This window comes from Macrobrachium nipponense, chromosome 11, assembly GCF_015104395.2.
Source record: "Macrobrachium nipponense isolate FS-2020 chromosome 11, ASM1510439v2, whole genome shotgun sequence".
NCBI classification, from domain to species: domain Eukaryota; kingdom Metazoa; phylum Arthropoda; class Malacostraca; order Decapoda; family Palaemonidae; genus Macrobrachium; species Macrobrachium nipponense.
In genome coordinates, this window is record NC_061087.1 from 20885451 (window position 1) to 20905301 (window position 19851).

Sequence of the window (19851 nt, forward strand, 5' to 3'; positions counted from 1 at the left end):
TATATATATATATATATATATATATATATATATATATGGGGTATATAGTAACACGATAAACTAGTGTTTCCTGTACATATTTGTGATTGTATAATATAATTATATTTTAATTCTATTGTATATTCTGGTCATTGCAACGTAATGAAGATAGTCTATTTATGATAATTATTTATCAAATATTGGGAATCACAAGATAATGGACCATTGTAACTCCTATTTCCGCACTGGTGAATCAACATGCCTTTCCTCTACTCGTGTTTTTTTTAATACATTATGAACATTTTGTTATTCATTATTAGCACTGTGCTCCAGTACCATTCAAAAATATGTTAGCTTTGTATTAGGTTAATGTTAATGTTGATCGTGTAGCATTTAAAAGTATATTAGCTTTACTTTACCAAAGTATGTTAAATGTTGATCTTGTAATATTCAAACGTATATTAACTATGCCATAGCAATATGTCATATCATGGCTTGTTACAGGACTGAGGTGAGTATCCTAGCCACATTCTTACCTATCCTACGCCACCCAAAGAATCCTATTGATAATGCTTACTGACGAAAACGGGAATAAGAATTTTTCGTTGATAAAATATGATGATTACTGAATCCTATTTATTTGTTTGTATGGTGCTTTTGCGTTGCATGGAACCATTGGTTATACAGTAACGGGACCAACGGCTTTACGTGACTTCCGAACCACGTCGAGAGTGAACTTCTATCACCAGAAATACACATCTCTCACACCTCAAAGGAATGCCCGAGAACCGAACTCGAGGCCACCGAGGTGGTACGCCAACACCATACCGACCACGCCACTGAGGCGCTTTGAGAGACCATACTGACAAAAGGTGACTGAGAGTTTTTCAGTAATAGAATATAATGAAGTGGTCGTCAGTCTAGCAAAAATTTGAGGGTCCTGGCTTAGGTCAACAGAAGCACAATGGACCTTTCTTTTTTTTTTATGGTGAAGGACCCAAATCGAACCCAAATTGCCCCCTTCCACCCCCCCTCTGCTGCCCCCCCCCCCCGCTGTTCTTTGTTGCTAAGACGAGTTTGATCAGCACTGTGCCACAGTGACCAGGAAGCACATATATACGAACACACTCCTTATAAGTAATATATATATATATATATATATATATATATATATATATATATATATATGTATATAGAATCTATTGATCACTTTCTCTTAGATACATATATCATTGTTATAGCCACAATGCCCTCTTAACTTCTCGTAAATTTGATTATTCATTATTAAATAATATATATGAGTGATATGGTAGTCTAATATATCTATATTATATATATAAGTACCATCACCTTAGTATAAATATAATATAAAATAATATATTAGTATATATACAGTATATAAATATAGTACATATATATATATTTCGTATAGTTTATAATATTATATTATTAATACTATAATTATACATTTAATTAATGTAACATAGTAGTAATAAATGTATATTTTTTGTAGATACATAAAACGAAGTTCATCTCATTTGAATAGCGGGTAATGCTCAAACCACAAGCAAACATAATTATCTTATTCGCAAAATAAGGTTACCCTGTGCCTGCGAAATAAGTCAGCATGTAATAGCGTTCATAAATTTTTTTTAATGTGTTTTGCATTCTCTCTCTCTCTCTCTCTCTCTCTCTCTCTCTCTTCTCTCTCTCTCTCAATAGATTTCTTTACCTTCCTCTCGGACCTCCAACCAGTCAGCAGCCCCACCCCCCCCCCACCCCAACAAAAAATTAATGAATCCATTTGAATGTACAATCACGTATTTTTTATGTGTCTTAAACGATAATAAATGCAAAATTATATTTGATTGGCGTACCATTTGCGCCAGCAAAATTGGCCAATTTTTGGCCGAGGTAATAATGGACCAAATTAGGTTCATTCTGAAGTTGCGGAACACAACAAAACGCCCAAAGTTTTTTTTTTTTTCCTCCACCCCCCCATCGCTTCTCTCCCCCCCACCCCCAACCCCCTTTTTTTTTCAAGTAAGTGGGAAGCCTCTGATGTTAACAAAGTTAGTCTTGGTTTTCTCTCGCCTCTTTCCTGGACGGAGGAGAGAAATCCCCAGCTCACTTGGCTTGAGGGGGTCGGGGTGAGAGGAGGGGTGGTAGGGATCTCGTTTCACAAAGGACTCGTTTTCACCGAGGACTCGTCTCTTCTTCGCCTCCTCCTGCCGGAACACTTGCCAACGAGGCGAAGTCACGTCGTTCAGCGCTCTCAAAGGAATTCTGCCAATAAATTGACCTTGATTTAACTTCGGGTCTCACGGTGTACCTACCTGGCCAACAGGTGAGGTGTTTTTTTCTTCTTCTTCTTCTTCTTCTTATTTTGCACGAGCTTTTTTCCCTTTCTTGGCGGTTGTGAATGAGGGCCACTTCAAAGAGGAAATGTTTGTACCCTTTGAAGTATGGTTAGGTTTATATTTTTTTTTTTTCTTCCAGGTCAAGCGACTTTTGTCTTGATTGATATAATCCGGAGTGTGCTTGCTTTTTGTGTTAGTGTCGTCGGTGAATCTTCAATATATACTATATGTATGTGTGTGTGGTCATATATATATATATATATATATATATATATATATATATATATATAATATATATATACCTATACTATAGCATACATATATATATTCATGTGTATATAATATAATATATATAATATATATATATATATAATATCATATATATATATTATATATATATAATCTATATCTATATCTATATATAGATATAGATATAGGATATATATATATATATAATTATATATATATATATATATAATATATATATATATGCGTATATATATCTATATAGATATATATATATAGATATATATAATATATATATATATATATGATATATATATATATATATATATATATATATATATATATATATATATATTGACACGCACACATATATATATATCACTTCCAGGTTTTTACATATTCAGGAAGCTGGGCTATGCCTGCCATTGTTTTGTTTAACTCAGTGTGTAGTACACACTGACACAAGCCCGCGATCATATGAAGGCCAAAACAAGTATTCACTACATCTCCAAGAACTATGGCTGAAGAGGGGAAGACGGAAACTCCTTCAGAACGACAAGAAATAAGGAGGAGGAGGAGTAGGAAGAGGAGAAAATAAAGACAATAGGAGGCGTTCACCCTATACAAAAAAAGAGAAAACGATGGTGAGCAACAGTAAAGTCGTCGAATGAAACGCGACTTGTGACAGACATTTTCGTGAAAGTAAAACTACGAGTGAGAAGTATACGGGTCGGAGACGATGCGATGCGGCGGCGGAGGTGGTGGTGGTGGTGTTGGGTAGGTGGAAGCTTTCGCGATAAAGTGGAAGGGCATTTGCTACTGAGTTCTAAACAGTCTTGAAACTCCCAAAGAGAGAGAGAGAGAGAGAAGAGAGAGAGAGAGAGTGAGAGGGGGGGATGGAGGATGGGGGATGTGTTTGGGGGAGAAATATGCCCCCTCGTACATCTCCTTCATTTAATACAGTAGCTCAAGAATACGATCAACTCTGAGGAAAGCAGTTTTCTATCCGCGCCATTATTCTAATAGATGTCCCCCGCACCCCCCCCCCCCCCCCCCCCCGAAGAATCCTTTGATTATGCAGATCCATTAACTTGAGACATGTCGGAACACCCCACCAATTCCGGCGGAATGCAAATTTAAATTGGTGCATTCGAGCGAGCGAGAGAGGAGGAGGAGTAGAGGAGGAGGAGAGGAGTAGGACTACTACCTCCCCCTGCCTTAGTCGACAACGGTGGGCTTCACATAAACACCAGGACCCATTTGGCGGAAATCAAATTTGCCTGTGATTTTTCGATGAGCAACAAATGACAAGACTGAATATTCGAGATGTTTTTTTGTTTTTTTTTTTTCTACAATGGAGGATTCCAGTAGGGCTTCCTTCACCTAACGACCCGAAAATAGCCTCACACACACACACACTATATATATATATATATATATATATATATATATATATATATATATATATATATATATATATATATATATACTGTGTGGGTATGTGTAGATAAAATCTCCTCCTTGCGGACCCATTTATTTCCTTTTTGTTTTTTTTTACCGACCAAGATATATATGCCACGACTAACAGCGACTACGACAACAACGACAAACAGTCGTTCGTTGCCAAGATATTTACAACAGCAATTCTTCCATTACGATAAAATAACAATGACTACGACAACAACGACAAACAAGTAGGTCGTTGCTATGATATTTGCCACGACCACAACTTTTCCTTTACCATATTGTAACAACGACTACTACGACAACAACGGCAAACAGTCGGTGGTTGCCGAGATATTTGCCGCGACAACAATTCTTTCATTACGATAAAGTAACGACGACTAACAAGTCGGTCGTTGCCAGCATATTTGCCACGACCACAACTTTTCCCTTACCATATTGTAACAACGACTACTACGACAACGACAAACAGCAGTTCGTTGCCAGGATGTTTGCCATGACGACAACTTTTCCGTTACTGTATGGCAGCAACGACTACGACCACGACTACTACAACTCCTCTGGACCACGACAATAACGCCAAACAAGTCGTTCGAACTCTCTGGACCACGACAATAACGCCAAACAAGTCGTTCGAACTCCTTCGGACCACGACCCTCTGGACCACGACAATAACGCTAAAAAAAAGTTGTTCGAACTCCTCTGGACCACGACCCACTGGACCACGACAATAACACCAAACAGGTCGTTCGAACTCCTCCGGACCACGACCCACTGGACCACGACAATAATACCAAACAAGTCGTTCCTCTGGACCACGACAATAACGCTAAAAAAAGTCGTTCGAACTCCTCTGGACCACGACCCTCTGGACCACGACAATAACGCTAAAAAAGTCGTTCGAACTCCTCTGGACCACGACCCACTGGACCACGACAATAACGCCAAACAAGTCGTTCGAACTCTTCTGGACCACGACAATAACGCTAAAAAAGTCGTTCGAACTCCTCCGGACCACGACCCCCTGGACCACAACAATAACACCAAACAAGTCGTTCCTCTGGACCACGACAATAACGCTAAAAAAAGTCGTTCGAACTCCTCTGGACCACGACCCACTGGACCACGACAATAACACCAAACAAGTCGTTCCTCTGGACCACGACAATAACGCTAAAAAAAGTCGTTCGAACTCCTCTGAACCACGACAGTAACGCTAAACAAGTCGTCCGTTGTCAGGATATTCCCCAAGAACGACTACAGACCACGACGTTGCCGAGCGACCGGGCAGAGACCCAAAATGATGGAAACGCGGTCGACCTTTTTAATAATAATAAAAAAAAGAAGGGGGGCGGACGGGAGCCCAGAAAGTGGTCTGGAGAGAAGAAAGGGAGAAGGAAAAAGCGGAAGGAGAGAAATGGTAAGAAAAAACTTCAGAAAGAGAGAGAGAGAGAGAGAGAGAGAGCCTGGGTTTTGTAAGATGGATCGCTCGGGGACATGATTTATTTGCGGTTGTGGTTGAAATTTCTTGTAAAATGGGAACAAGAGGCGGCGATCTCTTTGATTTATGGGGCTAATATCAAAATTTCTGATGTCTCATAGGCAGGGAAGGGTTTTGCTTCTTAAAACCAAAAACGTTTCAACTCCTCCGACAGGGGAGGGGGGTGGGGGGGGGGGGGGTGGGGGGGGGGGGGGGGTTGGAGGGCGTGGGAATAGGGGCCGGGGAAGGGTTGGGTGGGGATGGGGAAGGGGTTGTAGTAATCTTTAGGTGATTAGATTTTTTGTGCTCTTTGAAGAATGGTGACACCTGCTATGAAATTCATAATATTTTTCTTTTCTCTTTATAGTCTTCCTGCGACCTTTCATATTTGCTGATAAAAAAAAATTCAAACTGGATAACAACACAACATTTTACAAGCTCTCTCTCTCTCTCTCTCTCTCTCTCTCTCTCTCTCTCTCTCAAAGTAGCACGCACGAGTGAAATATAAAATTGCAAATCTCTCTCTCTCTCTCGCTCTCTCTCTCTCAAAGTAGCACGCACGAGTGAAATATAAAATTGCAAAATTCTCTCTCTCTCTCTCTCTCTCTCTCTCTCTCTCTCTCCTCTGTCTGTCTGTCTGTCTAAAAGGAGCACGGATAAGTAAAATATACAAATACAAAATCCTCGCTCTCTCTCTCTCTCTCTCTCTCTCTCTCTCTCTCTCTCTCTCTCTCCTCGCGTTCCATCACTGTCCATTTCAATTGTTCCTTCGTCGTGGAATCTGACCATCGCCTTAGAGATCATGTTTATTGATTCCCTTCGTCTCCTGATCCTCTCGTGTTCCCAATCGCATCGACATCTTTCGGGGGAAGAGCGAAAATCTCTTCATTTTAAAACATCAACGTCGCCGGGGAGAGAGAGATAGACGGCCGGTGGTGGGAGAGGGGTGGTGGAGGAGGATGGAGGGGAAATCTTAAGCCCCCAAATATTTGGTACGAAAATATCTCAGGGAAACCGGATTGATCAACATCCGCGCGCTGTCTCCAGTGTGGCGTGAAAAGAAGTAAATAATGATAATGGGTCTGAATCCATTACAGGAAGGATTGAATCCGGCTCACGTTCACCGGATTATGCCTTGATCCCCCTCTCCGGCCTGGTCCGCCCACCCGCTAACTCGGCCGGATGCTCGCCCATCGGGGCTGTGAGGAGGTTGGCATTCTGTTGGTACCAGAACCCGGGATTGGCCGTCTTCGTGGGCGCCAGCAGAGGGTAGGGAAAAGGAATATGTTGGGCGTCCTCGACTCAAGCTGTGCCTGGGATGGAATGTGGAAGGAGATTAGCTCCTCTCGTCCTCACGGGCGTGGGATAGACGGACGCAAGGGGTCTCCGTGGGCGTGAAGTACGGAAATGTTGGTTGGCCGTGGGACAGAAAACTGGGAATCGTCCTTGTGGACGTGGGCGCGTAAAAGAGCACAATATTGTTTAGATCGTTCTAATAATGGGTGTTAATGAAAAGGAACAGGTAGAATGGGAACTTCGGAGCTTCTCGACCTCAAGGTCGAAGACCGGGCACAGTGCCTCGACCTCATAGGCGTGGGACAAGGAACCGGTGACCTGTTGTACTCTTGGAAATAAAGGAAAGCCAGAATGAATATCCGCCATAGTTTATTAAAGATGCACGAAATGGTCACCATTCTGAACAAAGGAAAAGGCTGACTATATCTTAGTTTAACCAGACCACTAAGCTGATTAACAGCTCTCCTAGGGCTGGCCTGAAGGATTAGATATTTTTTATGTGGCTAGGAACCAATTGGTTACCTAGCAACGGGACCTACAGCTTATTGTGGGATCCGAACCACATTATATCGAGAAATTAATTTCTAATCACCAGAAATAAATTCCTCTGATTCCACGTTGTGAACAAGGGAAAGACAGCACGGATTGGTTCGGAGTGAGATTGGAGTAGGGATTGGAAATTGGTTATCCTCAGGGGGCCACTGAGAGAGAGAGAGAGAGAGAGAGAGAGAGAGAGAGAGAGAGATCTGGTTCATTCCCGTTTGTGTGGATATGGTATTTTGATAACGAATGACTGTTTGTTATCGCATGGTAACAGGTTTGTTGGTTATGATGTAACTGGCTTTGTGCCGGCACGGGCTCTTTTTGGTAGCAGAAAGGTTGTAGTCGTGGCAAATATCATGGCAACGAACGACTGTTTCTCGAGATCGTCATAGTCGTTTTTACCATATGTTACCATATGGTAGTCTGGGAAATTTCTTAGCAGCCACCGAGCCTTTGTAATAGTTGTAGTCCTCTATAATATACGAGCAACGAAGTCGTCCTCATCGTCGTAGCTTGGCAACGAATGTTTGTCGCTGCTGTTATGGCTGACACGTAGTTGTGGGGCAAATGTAGAGACAGCGACTGAGTCGCTTTTTTTTGTCAGTCTAGGCCACTAAAGATCAATAAGTCACAAGAAACTGATGGACATGACTTGCATGTTAGAGTTTGCAAGGAGGGAGAGAGACTGGTTCGGTGTAAAAATTGGTCGGAGACACAGATGTTTTATGCCTCCGTGGTTTTTTTATCCTTACTGATTGACTGGACAAAACTGTTGTGGTTTAGTAAAAACATAAGCGACAGTATTATAAAAGGATGATTTTTTTCAGTACATAAACGTCAGTAATTTTCTGTTTTCATATAATGAGTTAAAGTTAAAACTTTACTTAAGGTTCTTTGCAGCGTGCCTCCGGCCCCTAGCTGCAACCACTTTCGTTCCTTTTACTGCACCTCCTTTCATATTCTCCTTCTTCCTCTTACTTTCCACCCCCTCCTAACACTTGATTCATATTGCAACTGCTCTGAGGTTTTCCTCCTGTTACACCTTTCGAACCTTTGATACTGTCAATTTCCATTTCAGCGCTGAATGACCTCGTAGGTCCCAGCGCTTGGCCTTTGGCCTAAATTTTATATTCAACTTAACTCAAAAAGGATATTATGGTAAACGTTCAAACAGTTTTGCGTTAACTGGGCTGGTTGGTTGCACAAATCTAATCACTTTTCGTCGACTCGAATTACTATATCTTACTATTGGCGAAAAAATACCGTCATTGTTATAAGTTTGTTTTATGCCGTTAACGGAACTCGTGAGTTGATGTTAACATAAGGAAAATATAGTTGCAGAAAGTTCTTTTTTATTATTACTCGGAAACATTGTCCTCGACGATCTAAGTCGCCATAGCGAAGACAAGGTCACAATAAGCTGAAACATGTTTTCTTCCAGACTAGTTCTTGACAGGTCGTTGTAGTAGTTAGAAAAGAGAAGACTTTTTAGAAGGACTGGTGAGTTCAGTGTTTATCTTGCCTTTTTAATTGAATATTCCCCTACTTAATTTTTATTTTGTAAGTTCTGGACCTTTATAACACGGTTTTTAATATTTCTTCTGCACTTCTAAAGGAATTATTTCTACATAGAATTAGATATATATATATATATATATATATTATATATATGTGTGTGTGTGTGTGTCTGTATATATATATATATATATATATATATATATATATATATATATATATATATATATATATCATACATATATATATATGTGTGTGTGTGTGTCTGTATATATATATATATATATATATATATATATATATATATATATATATATATATATATGTGTATATATACATATATATATATATATATATATATATATATATGTATGTATGTATGTATGTATGTATGTATGTATAGACATAACTGAACCACGAAAATGTGTGTGTGTGTGTGTTATATGGTGAAATAGCTGAATAAAGAATTCACAATTACCCAAATCCTTCTCAGTCACTATAAGGTCTCGAATAAGTCACGCCCAACGGGGAACACCGAAGAAGAGAATGAATCCCACAGAGACTGAAATATATTGCATTTTCTCTGAAGTGAAAGTTTCCAGTTTTCCGTCGTAAGTTCACCTGCCTTTGCTCCTCCCCACTGGTTCAAAAGAGTAGGAAGTGTCCCTCTCTCTCTCTCTCTCTCTCTCTCTCTCTCTCTCTCTCTCTCTCTCTTTTCCGTCACGTTGAAATTGTTGAAGCGATGGGAAGAGATAACTTAGATGAGTCCCGGGTTTGTTTCATCTGTTTTAGGGATGGTTTCACTGTCGTTCTCTCTCTCTCTCTCTCTCTCTCTCTCTCTCTCTCTCTCTCTCTCTCTCTATATATATATATATATATATATATATATATATATATATATATATATATATATATATATATATATATATATATATATATATATATATATATACATATACATATATATATATATATATATATATCCATCTTTCTCTTTTTAATTGCTTGAAATGACTATGATTATCTCTCTCTCTCTCTCTCTCTCTCTCTCTCTCTCACGCCTGCACTACTATTTTCTGTGGGTAATAACACACTCTCTCTCTCTCTCTCTCTCTCTCTCCCGTCTCTCTCTCTCTCTCTTCTCTATCATACAGCTTTTTTTAATATTCTGCATGTACTACTATTTTTTGTGGGTATTAAACCCCCTCCTCTCTCTCTCTCTCTCTCCTCATGTTTCTACCCGATGCCTAAAAGGCTAATATTCGATGGAAAGGATTTTCTTCTCTGTTCTATTTTTATTCTTATTTTCAATTGAAAGAAACAAAGATTCCGTTCAGCACCTATGACCAGCCCAGGTGTTACAGAAACAAAGAAAAGGATGGGGGTACTAAGAGAAAATAGCAAAGATCCTGGGAAAACGGAAGCATGAAGCGAGTGCTTAAACTGGGCAGTAAAAAGAGAGGTGTTTTCTGATCGGACTGAGTAGGCCTTATACCAGCACGGACTTTTGCTCCTTGACCAGCCTCTAAGGTAGAGAAGTCACCGAATCACTCCCACATTCTGGAACTCTGTACTGGGACCAGTGCCTTTCAACTAATGCTGATAAATCAAAGTGTTTTGAAGTAGCTTTACAGCTTCTCTTACGTGTAGTGGAAAACAAGAAACAAAAACAAAAATAAAAAACACACGCATTCTGGGACTCTTCACTGGGACCACTGACTTGGACCCATCTAGTTGTGGATATGAGTGAACCATCTTGGCTTGTCACCAAGAGCGGACAATAAACTCCCAGAAAAAATAAAATGGGACAATAAACCCAGCCGTATAGAGAGAAAGAGAGAGAGAGAGAAGATGAGTTATTGGATGTAAACACTCTTCAGAAGCAATAACACATAATTGCCCTTTCTAGAAAAGAAGTAAAAAGGAGACGGAGCAAATACGGGATCTTTTGTGGAGCCAGAGACCGCATCAATCCGACGTTGAATAAATGTCGTATACTTTTCCTGATGATACGTGACAGTAAGATTATTTCTGTGGGAAAAGACCTTCTTTAGGACACAGTAAACACAGGTTACTTGGACTAATTCGCTTCGGAGCTGATTTGAATTCATTTTATGGACAGGAAAACGAAATGGCCACATGAGTATTTTTATACTAGAAAGGTAGCGACCACACCTTATACATAATAGACATTTAGGCGCTGACTTAGTAGTATGTATTAACGTGTGCGAAATACTTTATAAAGAAGTCTATTCTTTTCGGATTTGTGATCTTACCTTCCATTTTGTATCACGTATTTCGTCCCGAAGATGATGATTATTTTATTGAAGAACAGTGAAATCTATTTTCATTTTAGATTTTATATTATATATATATATATATATATATATATATATATATATACATATATATATATATATATATATATATATATATATATATATATATATATATATATATATCACACACACACACACACACACACACACATATATATATATCTATATATATATATATATATATATATATATATATATATATATATATATTGTACGTAAATATATTTTATTTGCGTAGAGTAAGAGAAAGAGCCCTTTTACCCAAAAGGGTCATCCCTTGCAGTTAAGGGAAGAATCAGTGCCTGTGAATATTACTGGGGATAAGATAACGGGTTGAGATTCCAAGCGGGGGGCCATTTAGAGCGAATAAAAATCTTGGCCCGAGTCGAATTGCCGAAAAAGGATCTTGATATTCGGCCGAATAAGTACCTTCCAGACACCCATAACGGGTCCTTCCAGGACCCTGTGTCTGCCTCTTCCTCTGTCTCCCCCCTAAACGCCCATTATGGAAATCCCACCCTGAGGATAATGGCCCCACGAGCTGAGCCCTCTCTCTCTCTCTCTCACTCTCTCACTCTCTCACATACAACTTGTTTTTTTTATTAGACGTTTACACTACCATTTCTGTGTGCGCCACCCTTTCTCTCTCTCTCTCTCTCTCTCCTCTCCTATATAACTTTTTCACCGTCAATTGCGTCTCTCTCTCTCTCTCTCTGTATATATATATAACTTTTTTTTATAGTGTATTGCCCCTACATTACTATTTTCTGGTGTTATTATCTCCAAGTCTCTCTCTCTCTCTCTCCTCTCTCTCTCTCTCTCTCTCTCCCTCTCTCTTCCAGGGATCACCACCCCCCCCACTCGAGTCTTTTTTTTTTCTTCTTTTTTATCGCCCTTTAACCAAAAGGGACACCTTAGAGTCGTATATGGGTCATTTGCTGATTGCTGATTTTCTCCCTAGAAGTTATGGGGGGAGTGTCTCTCTCTCTCTCTCTCTCTCTCTCTCTCTCTTTACGACTACTTTCGTTAGGTATTTTACCTTTACACACCTTTACTTCTTTTTAATATGGTTATTCCCCACATCCTCCCTCTCTCTCTCTCTCTCTCTCTCTCTCTCTCTCTCTCTCTCTCTCTCGCTTTACCATACAGCTTTTTAATTAAAGCATTTTACCCTTACTCTACCATTTTTTATGGTTATTATCTCTGTCTCTCTCTAGTTTTCCTATAGAACTTTATCATTTTCTGTTGGCTCTCTCTCTCTCTCTCTCTCTCTCTCTCTCTATCTATCTATATATATATATATATATATATATATATATATATATATATATACATATATATATAACTTTTTCATAGTGTATTGCCCCTATACTACTACTTTCTGTAGGCATTACTTCTCTCTCTCTCTCTCTCTCTCTCTCTCTCTCTCTCTCTCTATATATATATATATATATATATATATATATATATATATATATATATATATATATATGTATGTATGTATGTATTATGTATCTGTATATAATATATATATATTATATGTAGTCTTATCGCTTGGCGATAGACTTTTTTGTGTTCTCCTTACGACTGTCATTCGTAAGTATGTTGGTTCTCTCATCTCCCTTGGATATCTTAGTAGAGTGGTTCTTTCTTGACTAAAGGAGATGATTCAAACAGGCAAGTTGAACAAAGATAACAACTTTATTCTGTAACTCCATACTAGGAGATGGCAGCTCGGTCGGAAGACCGATATGTTTTGATGGTTGGCGCGGAACTGCCATTCTAAAGCATCGCGTCGATAGCGGAACATTAGCTATCTCAGCAATTCATATAAAAAAACATACGTAGTCCGCCGGCTCGGAAGTTACAAGTTTCCGGCGTAGGTTAACAGGTCAACCGCTTCCCATGGAAGTTGTTGTGCAAAGTTATCATAAACATAAAATGTTGACAAAGCTTTGAGCTAGATCAGGCTACTGCAGACAGCGCATAGCGTATCTAGGTCTGCTTTGGTCACGTAGAACCCTCCTAATGCCATGACCTCAGGTCATGGGTTTATATTTACAGATCTTGTAAATTTAATAGATGTAATTATTACATTAGGCTCGGACTGCTACCTATTCAAGCCTTGAATAACAAAAAAAAAAATTACTTTAAACATTGTTCATAGGAGCGTGCTCGTAACATACGTCTAGGTATAACATAATAAGTGATTAAATGCATAAAAAGGTTCTGTTACTACCCTTGTTGACATATTCATAAACAAAGATAAATGCATGGAAAATATAGATCCCATGTTTGGTAATAATAATGATTAGGTACCCAAAAATAATAAAAAGGTAAAAATCAAAACATGTATACTGATTAATATGATAACAGGTAACCTGATTAAGAATAATGGTTACTAAATAATGATTATAGCATGATCATGGATAATTGTTAAAGAGTACTTGACACTCTTTGTAATAGATAAATATAATTGTACAATGGTATAATAGTATAACTATGGAAATCTGCAGAAAAGCAATATATAGGGCTGATATATTTTATTAGGTGCCCGAAAAATACCTTTAGGAATATATTAATGTATAATATTGGGCTATAATGCTTTATTAGGCGCCCTGGAGATACTTTAACTGTTCAAATGCAAAGGCGTGAGTCTTTCTTTGTCCTACATTTTTTGCCAGCATACGGACCGCTTTTCACACACAACACAATTCCAGACAATTCCCTAGGCACGAACTGAAGTGGCCAGGTTCAGGCGGCCCTAAACGCAAACGACTTGAGTTTAACGGGTACGTCATCTAGACGGGCCAATACGTTTTCCCTTGGAGATCCTTCTGTTTACGCCTCAGCCTACGCCAAGCAAAGATGTTGACGGCGATAACCAATATGGCCGTCACGCTGAACACGGCTAGCAGAATGTAGTAGCGAAGATTTTCTCCACCTGCATAAGTCGATGACGCGTGGGTCATCTCAGCCAGTTGCGTCAAACGATGAGCTACTCGCGCGTTGTATGGGAGAGGTAGTGACGGGATGATTGTGGAAGCCCACGTGTAGTTCGCGAAATACGCCTTCTCACGTATTATCGTGTTGACCCCTCTGACGGTGTAGTTTGTAGATGTCCCGTACAACCATCAGCTGCTACGAAGATAGGGGCATGGCGGTGGTACTGTCCGGACACACGACGTCGAATCCGGCCTTATCATAACGGATCCAGGAACCATTATTTCATCCTGTAATTGAATTTATTACCGTAAAAGGGATAAAGTTTCCCCAGACAACTCGCTTGTATGAGAGAGAGAGAGCCGTTTAGCTATGTCTAACTCACATGAATCCGTTGATATAGGATAGAATTCAAAAGAGTCAGCTGTACAAATTTTATTATTCATGGCTTCTGAACAGATGTGAGTTTATCTAAGTCTTTAATGACTGTAAATGATTTCTTATCAGAAGAAATCAGTACATGCCCCGTTAAATTGGATATTACTGGATTTGAGTTATTCGTCATGAAAGTAGGAAAACGGTGCTATTTTGTATGATTGCCAAGCATCGGAAGAATCAAAAGGAATTGTGATCATAATTCTATAATTTTCAACGCTGACTGATATTAGCTATAATAGAACTCTACTTTATGGGCATCTAATAAAGGAATATAACCTAGCTTCTCCCGTCCGTTTTACAAAGTTAACGTCAGATCTTTAATAGGCATGAGGTGAGGAGTATACACACCCTTTGTTGCTAACGTAATTGCTTCTACGTAATCTTTTGACTTTTCAATAAAAATGTGATATTTTCACACGGATATGATCTATTTTCGAACTATAGTAGCTAAACGTAGCCAGCAAATGTTGAACTTCCATGACCTGATCGATATTATTTGAATGTTCATTAACGATACTCATTATTTGATTGATCGAGATAACTGGCTGCGAAGTTCAGATAAAGCCAGTTCTGTTTTGTGTTGCAAAAACTCAATTCTTTTATTTTGATTATTTATCTTAAGGCGATTTGAGATTCCTAAGCCTAGATTCGCAACTGATCCTAAGATGTTTAGTCCAGCCAGAATAAGCGGGTTGCGGCGTTCAAGAGTATTGTGCCGCACAGACCACATCAGCAGGTCACGAGCGAGTTCTTCTGCCTCGGCGGTTTTATTTTGTATGTCATAAGACAACATTTCCGCGACGCTTAGTGTTTGAGCTAGCGAAATCTCTGAGTTAGCATGAAAATTACGTTCGTGCATTTCCTTAAGGGAAATACCAAACCTCATCAGGTCATTCTTTGTACGTTAAGGACGTCATCTTCAGCAAGAAAATCGCATGCATATCTACTTCTATAACAATATTACTTGACACGATGAATACATCATCTATTCTCTCGATAATCGAGCCCATGATTAATTCTATTTCTTTCGTCCTAGCGCTCTTTCCATACAACAAAGATGTCTGAATACACAATATCACTCCATAACAATAACAGATTCATTTTTGAAACCTGCAATGAGTAAAACATATGTAACTCGCGTAAAAGAATAGGTTTACAATATGATTAATAGATATATATATATATAAAATTATTATACAAGTTTCATAAATACAACCATTTTTTCCCTCACTCCATCTACCTTTCTTTAGATTCTGATATGTGCCAATGGGACTATTCTCACATCAGTGGGTTTGGATACATTTGAACCCTAAACTCTATTGCCGTTAAATTTTCTAAAATGTTAAACGGGCCTTCAAACTTAGGTGTCAGTTTATAATTTAAACCTTTACGTACGTATACCTTGTATGTATACCTGATCGCCCACGGCATATGTTCTAGTTGGCTTAGCTATTTTATCATGATTTTTTTTCATATGATTTGTGCTTCTTCTAAATTCTTACGAATTATATTATATCGACTTATGCTTGCATCCATAACATCCTTTGAGAGTTTATTTGATAAAATTAGTTGTAGGCTTAAGATGTGGAAAGGCGTTCGGGCCGGGATACCGTACAGTGCCTCGTGCGGTGTCATTTAATAGACACATGATACGAGTGATTAAGTGTGCTTAGTACCGCAGGTATGGCATGTCCCAGTTGGGGTCTGCCCCCCCTAAGGTGACCCTTAAAATGTTTAAAACCTTACGATTTGCCCTTTCCACTAGCCCATTAGACTCTGGGTGATAGATCATGGTATTGATTTCTTTATACAAAGGAATTCGCACAAGGGAGTTAAGGAAATGATTATTGAACTCCCGCCCGAGTCTGAGATAATGATGTGTGGAATTCCATGTTTACAAATGTAGCACTCGTAAAACTTCCTAGCGCACTCGACCGCGGTTTTTGTTTTAAGCGCTATAAGTTCTGTATATCGAGTCAAAGCGTCTATAATTACTAGGAGGTGCTTATTTCCTCTGTCTGACTCGTAAAATCCTGTTAATAAATCTAAATGTACTCTTTCAAAGGTTAATTTGGCACGGGGTAAGCCCCTAGGCTGACAGGTGTCTTGCGTGTGCCCTTTGTATTCTTGACAAGTGCGACAATTTGCTATGTGCTTTTTTATATCTGTAAGCATCGTATGCCAATAAATAAGGATTGGCTTTCTGTGACATCAAGGTATAACCCGGGTGTCCGTGCAGTGGATTTTCATGCAACCACTTTAAGACAGTGGGTATGAGTGAGATAGGCACCACCACCTGGTTGTTATTCAACTGCGGTGTGTTGCGGGTTTTCCTCGTCACGGATCTACACAGGATATTGTCCTGTAGGATATAATTCTGCTGCTTATACTTTAGGTATTCCTTTTCCTTCGGATTTCCGTTTAACGCAATGATGATTTTTTCTATTTGCGGATCTTTTCTTTGTTCCGTCTGTAATAGTTCAGCACTCCAGCCCAGATCTTCCTGTTCAGATATAGTTTTAACAATGGGCGTGGAGGTTGAGATATCTATTAATTCAGCTAATGGCTCGGTACAAGATGAAGAGGGGTTGCGTGATAATGCGTCAGCAATGATATTTGCTTTCCCAGGTAAATACCCGATCCTCGCGCCAAAGTCCTGAATGATCATGTGCCACCGAGTTCGCTGGGGCTGTGACTAAAGCCCTTTAAGAAGTCGGTTAGGGGCTTATGATCAGTGAGAACCCTGACGGATAACCGTATATTATGAATTTAAAATGCACGAGTGAATAACAATAGCGAGCCCTTCCTTGTCTATTACTTGCATATTTACTTTCGGAGGTCTCAGTTTACGTGAATAAAAAAGCTATAGGGAAAAAAACTGTTTATCATATTGTTGAAGCAATACCCCACCTACTCCTAGGTCTGAGGCGTCTGTTGCTATGAAAAATTCCTTACCGAAGTCAGGAAATTTCAAGATAGGAGAACTACACAGTTCATCTTTCAATTTATCGAACGCCTGTTGATGAATTTCAGACCATACGAAATCTACGCCTTTTTTTATAAGATCGGTTAGGGGAGCGGCTATGATTGAGTAGTTGCGGATGAAGCGGCGATAGTAGCCGCTACATCCTAAAAATTGCTGTATTCCCTTGACGTTAGTAGGTATCGGAAAGTTACGGATAGCCGACACCTTATCATGGGACGACTTTAAGACCTTCACTAGAAACCGTGAACCTAGATAGACTAGTTCTGTTTTAAAAAACTCACACTTACTTATCTTTACCCTTAAATTATGCTGCCTTAATCTTTTGTAGCACTAACTCCAATTTACGTAAATGTTCTTCTAATGTGTTGGAAAAGATTACTAGGTCGTCCATGTAGGATGTAGGATTTCTCCCAACAAGTCTCCAAACACGATGTTTATCATACGAGTAAAAGTTATAGGAGCACAACGTAAACCAAAAGGCATACGCAAAAATTCATAATGTCCCCTGGCTGTGCTGAAGGCAGTGTATGGGATACTCCTCTGTTCCAACGGAATCTGATGAAATCCTTTTAGTAAGTCTAGGCTTGTGAAATATTTATTCTGGCCTAGTAAGGATAGGATATCATCGGTACATGGTACTGGGAATCTGTCAGGGATTGTTTCTTCATTTAAACGACGAAAATCTACGCATATCCGCCAAGTTCGATCTTTTTTTTTCGGTACTACTATTAACGGAAAATTATAAGGGCTGTTTGATTTCCTAATGACTCCTTCTTTTAACATTTTACCTACTTCCTCTGTTATCTCATTCTGAAATTTCATAGGAAGTCGGTACGAAGGTACATAGATTACTTTCTGTTTGTCCTTGAGCCTTGATGATCTCGATGACATCCGTTTTTCCTAAGGTTCCATCCGTAGTGGAAAAAAACATCATGATATTTAGTTAAAAGATTCAAAAATTTCTGCTGAATTTCTTCTTCTTGAATGTCCTTATTGATTTTGTTCTTTATAGATTGCAAGATGGGTTCATCCGCAACTGATTGAGCGTGATTTATCTCAGCTACGGTAAGAATGCGATGTTTATAAACTTCGGCATCCAAGATATGTTGATTTTTGTGGATTACTAAAGTGGTATTCAAATGATTACAGACTTCGATGTTACATTGTTGTTGTGAGCCGACTGTATAAATGGCTTGTGTGACGGATAATCCGTGTGTTCTCAGAGTTTTGGAAAGGATTAATGTTTCAGATCCTGGCAAGGTTCTCTTTACACGCACTATATATTTTGAAGTTACGTTTAGGCTCGAGAGTTTGCGTGCAAGCTGATATTACGGGTGAGCAGAGTTCTGTTGGGTTGTTCCTGTATTATTTCTTGGTTCATGAGACAGGTGATTGGTTCCGTAATGTAAGTGACAACTCTGTCTGTCTCTTTATCTAAAACTGATTTTAGGGTATTAGAAGACCTATAGAATTGAATTTCCCTTTGATATACACGCGTGGTTTTTGCAGGTGCTAAGATAATATTTTGGAGTGCCCATAGACGGGTATCGATAATTACTGCGGGATACTATTAATGTTTTGTACAACGACAAAGGTATCAGCAAACGTGCGCTTACCGACCTTGTACTGTACATGAGTTACGCCCACAACATTTAATTCATTATTCCCTATGCCTGAGAGCCTTATTCCGGAATTTTCTATAGGGAAATTTGAAAAGAGTAAATGATGAGTCCTTAAATCCATGATATTACGTGGACTACCAGAATCAAAGAACAAAGTGAATGACTTATGGTCCAAATTTAACTGCATGTAAGGTTGGTCGCAACTCGTCTTGACTAATAATTGCATGAATTTGTTGCAAATCTACGGGAACCTGCACAGATTTTTTTTGATTCTTCGGCCGTGTGTTTCATAGGAAAATCAATTGTCTCACAATGATCTGATAAATAATTAAACTGATTATTTGATACAAAAGATGTTGATATTGATGACCCAACACCCTCGCCCTCTCCCCCTTTGTTAGTGAACTACGTGGTATTTGTTTTGTTTATCACACCTTGAAAATTCGCTTGCCCTTACGAGTTCTGGCTAGACGGCCCAGGAACAGAGGTACCTGAAGCACGATTTGTTTGTTTCTGCTGTTGCAGAATTTCCGTTTGGTTGTTTCTTCTTATAGTACTGAGGACCCTTCTTTTTATTTGCACTGGCAACTGGTTGCGTGTTTGTAGCATTCTGCTGTTGATTCCTCGAGTAGCAACGGTT